General features: G+C 37.6%; 1 pseudogene; it reads right to left on the bottom strand.

The window, feature by feature from the left end:
* Positions 1–1139: 1139 nt before the first annotated feature.
* Positions 1140–1240, bottom strand: LOC129082391 (uncharacterized; annotated as a pseudogene).
* Positions 1241–7225: the final 5985 nt, after the last annotated feature.

Below are 7225 nucleotides of genomic sequence, written 5' to 3'. Positions count from 1 at the left end.
TGAATGGACCTAGAGGCTATTATACTCAGTGAAATAAGTCAGACAGAGAAGGAAAAATACTATATGATTTCACTTCTATGTGGAATCTAGTGAACAAAACAAAGCTCTGGCTGGTGTGGCTCAGTTGGTTGGAGCATCATCCCATACACCAAAAGAAAATGTTGTGGGTATAATCCCTGATCAGGATGCATGTGGGAGGCAACCAATTGATGTTTTTATCTTTCTCTATCTCTTCCTCTCTCTCAAAAATCAATAAACATATTAAAAATTTTAAAGAACAAAAATACCACAAAATAGAAATGGACTTACAGATACAGAGAACAGACTGATGGTTGCCATGGTGAGCGGTGGTTGAGGGGTTGGGTGAAAAAGGTGCAGGGATTAAGAAGCACAAATCTGTAGTTACAAAATAGCCATGGGGCCATAAAATACAGCATAGGAAATATAGTCAACAATATTGTAAAAACTAGATATGGCAGTAGGTGGGTAATTGAAATATTGAGGGGATCACTGTATAAAGTATATCATTGTCTAACCACTAGGATATATACCTGAAACTAATACAAAAATGACATTGAATGTAAACTGTAATTGAAAAATAAGATTTAAAATAAAAATAATTTTAAAAAGAAATTAAGAATATATTATACTCACAGGTTCCAGAGAAGAATGCCCAGCATGCCCAGAGGGCTGTTTATATCACTGGGAGCTGGGCTGAGCTCAGCTGGCAGAAAAACAGGAAGATGTTTGTGGGCAAGCATCTTTATTGGGGTCCTGGGTGGGTACCCCTCTTTGACCACACTAGGTCAGCAGACAGGGAGGGAGAGACTGAGTCTTCCTGAGCAGGACCCGCAAGCACATGGGAGGAAGAGAAGATTTGGAAGGCTCATACAAGTGGACAGGCTCAGTGGTGTGGAGCTGCCTTCCACCTGTCCTTGGATTACCCACATAAGCCACTCATGAAATTCCTGTTATTGAGGTCAAGCTGTTCAATGAAATATATTTCCATTAATATTTTCCATGTGCCTGATTCTTCAATCTTTATTATATATTATATAACAGATTATATATTTAAATATATTTGTTAACCTAAAAATAAAAGACCTTTCAAGTGAAAGGCAACAAGCATTTACTGAGATCAATAACAAAAGCTATTCATGAGTTTGCGTGTCATCCTTGAACAGGGACTATGTTAATCTTCCTTTTATAGTTCCAATTTAAAGAAGGGGAAGGGTCATCAAGGATAATGTACAAGGGACTCATGGACAAAGCCAAAGCGGGGAAAGATTGAGGGTGAGAGGTGGAGGTCAGTAGGGTGGGGGAGAGTGGTAGGGGGAAAATGGAGACAACTGTGCTTGAGAAACAATTTTAAACAAAAGAAAAAAAACTGGAGATAAATATACCTAAAATGTTAACAGTTACTTCTGGTATTGAGCATATTATTTCCTGCTTTACACATTTTTTGTTTCAAGATTGTCTACAATAAATATGTATCTGTTTTATAACTAGAAAAAAAAGAGAGCTATTCAGAAAAGCATTGATTTTGGCAGAAGCCCAAATATTTTTCCTGTTAGAGACAAAGATAATGGGTATCTATAAGAAAGGGAAGGGAATAATTACATTAATAGAAGGAAGACATTTCTGTTGGTATGAATAATATAATATAGTGATTTTAGTCCTAAATAATTAAAATTTTCAGTCCAGTTGTCATTGGTCCAGGAGTCATGATATCTGCCCTTTTTGATTCTTTGTCATTACTTTCTGCTGCTGTTTTTATTTATTACTTGTTTTTAAGCATTCTAGATCTAATTGAGTGGATTGATTAGCACAGTTGCTGATTGGAAGGAGGTACTCTGTAACCCTCTCCTCCCCTAGCTTGTACCTTCCCCTAGAGATGCCTTGGGCTGACTGGTGGGGTCCAGGGCTTTTGTCCCAGAGGTGTAGTGATGTGGCTGGGAGGGCTGGAAGCCAGGTGCCTGGCCCTGACTGACTCAGTGACCTGGGGTCAGTCCTTTTATCCTCTCAGAGCCTGAGGTCTTCATCTGTAAAAAGGGAGTCTTCTGATCTCTTCCAGCCCTAAAATACTATGAAAACTCTGTATCTAAGTTCCCCTGCTCTCCCTTGTTTTTAAAAATTACATATTTTTGATTATGCTGTTACAGTTGTCCTGATATTTCTCCCTTTATACCCCTCCACCCAGTACCCCCCACTCCCTCGGGCAATCCTGCCACCATTGTTCATGTCCATGGGTCATGTGTATAAGTTCTTTGGCTGCTCCATTTCCTATACTGTACTTTACATCCCTGTGGCTATTCTGTAACTCTGTATTTGTACTTAATCCTGTCACCTCTTCACCCATTTTCCCAAACTCCCCTCCCTTCTGGCAACCATCAAAACCCTCTCTGTATCCATGATTCCGTCTCTGTTTTTCTGATTTGCTTAGTCTCTTTTTTAGATTCAATTGTTGATAGATAAGTACGTATTGCTATTTTATTATTCATAGTTTAGAACTTCTTTTTTCTTTAATAAGTCCCTTTAACATTTTGTAAAATAATGATTTGGTGATGATGAACTCCTTTAGTTTTTCCTGTCTGGAAAGCTCTTTATTTGCCCTCCAATTCTAAATGATACCTTTTCTGGGTAAAGCAGTCTTGGCTGTATGTCCCTGTTTTTCATGATTGAATATTCCTTGACAATCCCTTCTAACCTGCAAAGTTTCTTTTGAGAAATCAGCTGACAGTCCCCTGTAGGTAACTAACTGCTTTTCACTTGCTGCTTACAAGTGCTTCCCAGGTAAGGTAAAGTTAAAGGAGTCATCATCACCAAGTTCTCATTATATGAAATGTTACAGGGACTTATCTAAGAAAAAGAAGACCAAAACTATGAACAGTAAAATGAAAACAAACTCACAACTATCAACAACTGAACCTAAAAAACAAAAACAAAATTAAGCAAACAACTAGAACAGGAACAGAATTACAGAAATGGAGATCACATGGAGGGTTATCAGTGAGAAAGAGTGGAAGAGGGAGAATGAGGGTAAAAGGAACAGAGAATAATAAGCTTAATCGGTAGGCTCAAAATAAACAAGGGGAGGTCGATAATAGTAAGGAAATGGAGAAGATAAAGATCTTATATGTACAACCCATGGACATGAGCTAAGTGAGGAGAATGCTGGAGGGAGGGCGTGTAGGGTCGAGGAGCATAAAGGGGAAAAAAATAGGACAACTGTAATAGTATAATCAATGAAATATACTTAAGAAAATTTTTTATCTTCATTGTTTGGCATTTTAATTATGATGTGTCTTGGTGTGGGCCTCTTTGCATCCATCTGTTTTGGGACTCTCTGTGCTTCCTGGACTTGCAAATTAGGGAAGTTTTCTTTCATTATTTTTTTCCAAAAGATCTCCAATTTCTTGCTTTTTCTCTTCTTCTTGCACCCCTATGATGCGAATGTTGGAATGCTTGAAGTTCTCCCAGAGGCTGCTTACACTGTCCTTGTATTTTGGATTCTTTTTTCTTCTTGTTGATCTGATTCATTGTTTTTCTTTTTGTTTGTTTGTTTTTGGGTTTTTTTTGCTTCCTTATGTTCCAAATCATTGATGTGAATTTCAGCTTCATTCACTCTACTGTTGTTTCCTTGTAAAATGTTATTTATTCCACTTAGTGAATCCTTTGTTTCTGACTGGATCTTTTTTATGCTGTTGAGATCCTCACTAAGTTCTTTGAGCATCCTTATAACCAGTGTTTTGAATTCTGCATCTGATAGATTGCTTATCTTCATTTCATTTAGTTCTTTCTCTGGATTTAAAAAAAATACTTTATTTATTTATATTGTTTTTTGTGGTTTTTTAAAAATTTTATTTTAATTTATTTTTTCAAATACATTCGTCTCTGCCTATCCCCCACCACTTTCCCTTGCCCCCTCCCTCCTTCCCTCCCTCAGCTCTTCCCCTTTCATTTTGTCCATGAGTCCTTGCTATATGTTCCTTGACTTTCCCCTTCCCTTCCTTTTCCCTGCCCCCTCTCCCTCCTTCCCTCTTGTCTCTGTTGATTTTTTTTCCTTTCAGTGTTGCTGGTCTTATTTTCCTTGCATCTTTGTATTGTTGGTTAGGTTCCACTTATAGGTGAGATTATATGGTTTTTGTCTTTCGCCCCCTGGTTTATTTTTCTTAGCATAATGCTCTCGAGTTGCATCCATGCTGTCGCGAAGTTTAGTAGTTCTTTTCTTCTTTCTGCTGTCTAGTATTCCATTGTGTAAATGTACCATAGATTTTGGGTCCACTCATTTACTGATGGGCACTTAGGTTGCTTCTAGCACTTGGCTATTGTAAATGGTGCTGCTATGAACTTTAGGGTGCATAGGTTCTCTTGAATTGGTGTTTTGGGATTCTACAGCTATAATCCCAGCAGTGGAATCACTGGGGTCAAAAGGTAGTTCCACTTTTAGTTTTTGAGGAAATTCCAAACTGTCTTCCACAGTGGCTGCACTAGTCTGCATTCCCACCAACTGTGTACTAGGGTTCCCTTTTCTGCACAGCCTCCTCAGCACTTTTTGTTTATTGATTTGTTTATGATGGCCATTCCAACTGGTGTGAAGTGATATCTCATTGTGGTTTTAATTTGCATCTCTCTGTGACTAGTGATGCTGAGCATCCTTTCATATATCTCTGGGCCCTGTGAATGTCCTCCTTGGAGAAGTATCTGTTCAGGTCCTTTTCCTATTTTTTGATTAGATTGTTTGTCTTCCTGGAGTGGATCCATGTGAGTTCTTAATATATATTATGGGCATCAAACCCCTGTCTGAGGTATCATTGGCAAGTATATTTTCCTACATGGTGGGTTCCCTATTCATTTTGCTGATGTTTTCTTTAGCCATGCAGAAGCTTCTTATTTTGATGAGGTCCCATTTATTTATTTTTTCCTTTATGTCCTGTGCTCTAGGGGACATATTGGTGGAAATATTGCTGTATGGGATATTTGAGAGTTTCCTGCCCGTGTTCTCCTCTAAGACTTTTATGGTGTCGCAACTTATATTTAAGTCTTTTATCCATCTTGAGTTTATTTTTGTGTATGGTGCCAGTTGGTGGCCAAATTTCAATTTGTGGCATGTAGCTGTCCAGCTGTTCAACACAATTTGTTGAAGAGGCTATTTTTACTCTGATATATGCTTCTGCCCCCTTTGTCAAATATTAATCGACCATAGAGACATAGGTTTATTTCTGGGCTTTCTGTTCTGTTCCACTGATTGAGGTTTTCTATGTACACTATCATGTCATCTGCAAGCAATGACAGTTTTACTTCTTCATTTCCAATTTGGATGCCTTTTATTTCTTTTCTTGTTTGATCACTGTGGCTCGGACTTGCAATACTATGAATAGAAGTGGTGAAAGTGGACAACCTTGTCTTTTCCCGATCTTAGTGGGAAAGCTTTTAGTTTTTGTCCATTGCGTATGAAGTTGGCTGTTGGTTTTTCATCTATGGCCTTTATTATGTTGAGGTATGCCTCACTTTATCTACACTCTGCTAAGTGTTTTTATCATAAATGGATGCTGTACCTTATGAAATGGTTTTCCTGCATCTATTGAGATGATCATGTGATTTTTGCCTTTCCTTTTTTTATGCGATGTGTTACATGTATGGTTTTGCATATATTGAACTATCCTTTCATTCCTGGGATGAATCTCACTTTATCATGGTGGATGATATTTTTATGTATTGCTGGATGTGGTTCACCAATATCTTGTTGAGGATTTTAGCATTTATGTTCATCAGCGATGTAGGCCTGTAGTTTTCCTTATTTGTTGTGTCTTTTCTTTATCTGATTTTGGGATTAGGGTGATGCTGGCCTCATAAAAGGAGTTTGGGAGTCTTCCCTCTTCTTGGATTTTTTGAAATAGTCTGAGAAGGACAGGGGTTAGCTCTTCCTTAAATGTTTTGTAAAATTCTCCTGTGAAACCATCCGGCCCAGGGCTTTTGTCTGCCAGGAGTTTCTTGATTACTGCTTCAATTTCCCCAGCTGTTATCTGTCTGTTCAGGTTTTCTTCTGCTTCTTCATTCAGTGTTGGTAGGTTATACTTTTCTAGAAATTTGTCTATTTCATCGAGGTTTTGAAATTTCATGGCATATAATTGTTCATAGTAGTTCCTTACAATTCTTTGTATTTCTGTGGTATCAGTTGTTATTTCTCCTCTTTCATTTCTGATATTATTTATTTGGGTGATTTCCCTTTTTTTCTTGATGAGTCTGCTTAAAGACTTGTCAATTTTATTTATCTTTTCAGAGAACCAACTCCTGGATTGGTTGATCCTTTGAATTGTTCTTTTCATCTCTATGCCATTCAATCCTGCTCTGATCTTGATTATTTCCTTCCTTCTACTTGCTCTGGGGTTTATATCTTGTTGTTTCTCCAGTTCTTGAAGTTGTAGTGTTAGGTCATTTATTTGAATTGTTTCTGTCTTTTTTAGGTAGGCCTGTGTTGCCATGAACTTCCCTCTCACGACTACCTTTGCTGTGTCCCATAGGTTTTGGACTGTTGTATGTTCATTTTCATTTCTTTCCAGAAACTTGTTGATTTCTCCCATAATATCATTATCAACCCATTCACTGTTTAATATTGTGCTGTTCAGTCTCCATGAGTTTGCAAGTTTTTGAGGTTTCTCCTCAAGGTTTATTTACAGTTTGAAGCCCTTGTGGTCTAAGAAAATGCTTGTTATTATTTCAATTTTCCTGAATTTTTTGAGTCTTGCTCTGTGTCCTATCTTTTGATCTATCTTTGAAAAAGTTCCATGTGGATTTGAAAAGAATGTGTATTATTCTTGTTTGGGATGAAAGGTTCTATATACGCCAGTTAAGTCCATTTGATTTAATGCGTCATTCAGCTCCACAATATCCTTGTTGATGTTTTGTTGGGGAGATCTGTCCATTTTAGACAGTGGGGTGTTAAAATCTCCTACTGTCAGTGTGTTGTTTTCTATATCTTTTTTGTAGTCCTCCAAGGTTTTCCTTATGTATTTGGGTGCTCCTATGTTGGGTGCATATAAGTTTACAATGTTTATGTCTTCTTGATGGATTCTTTCTTTAAGTACTATAGAGTGTCCCTCTGAGTCTCTTTTTATGTCCTTTGTTTTGAAATCTATTTTGTCTGATATAAGTATTGCTAACCCTGCTTTTTTCCCCTATCCATTTGCTTGGAATATTTTTTTCATCCCTTTACTTTCAATCT

The sequence above is a fragment of the Pteronotus mesoamericanus genome, unplaced genomic scaffold (genome assembly GCF_021234165.1).
Source record: "Pteronotus mesoamericanus isolate MK-2021 breed Mesoamerican mustached bat unplaced genomic scaffold, CSHL_Meso_final scaffold_125, whole genome shotgun sequence".
NCBI lineage: Eukaryota > Metazoa > Chordata > Mammalia > Chiroptera > Mormoopidae > Pteronotus > Pteronotus mesoamericanus.
Note: the sequence above shows the minus strand (reverse complement) of the source record. Positions and strands in the feature narration are given on the sequence as shown.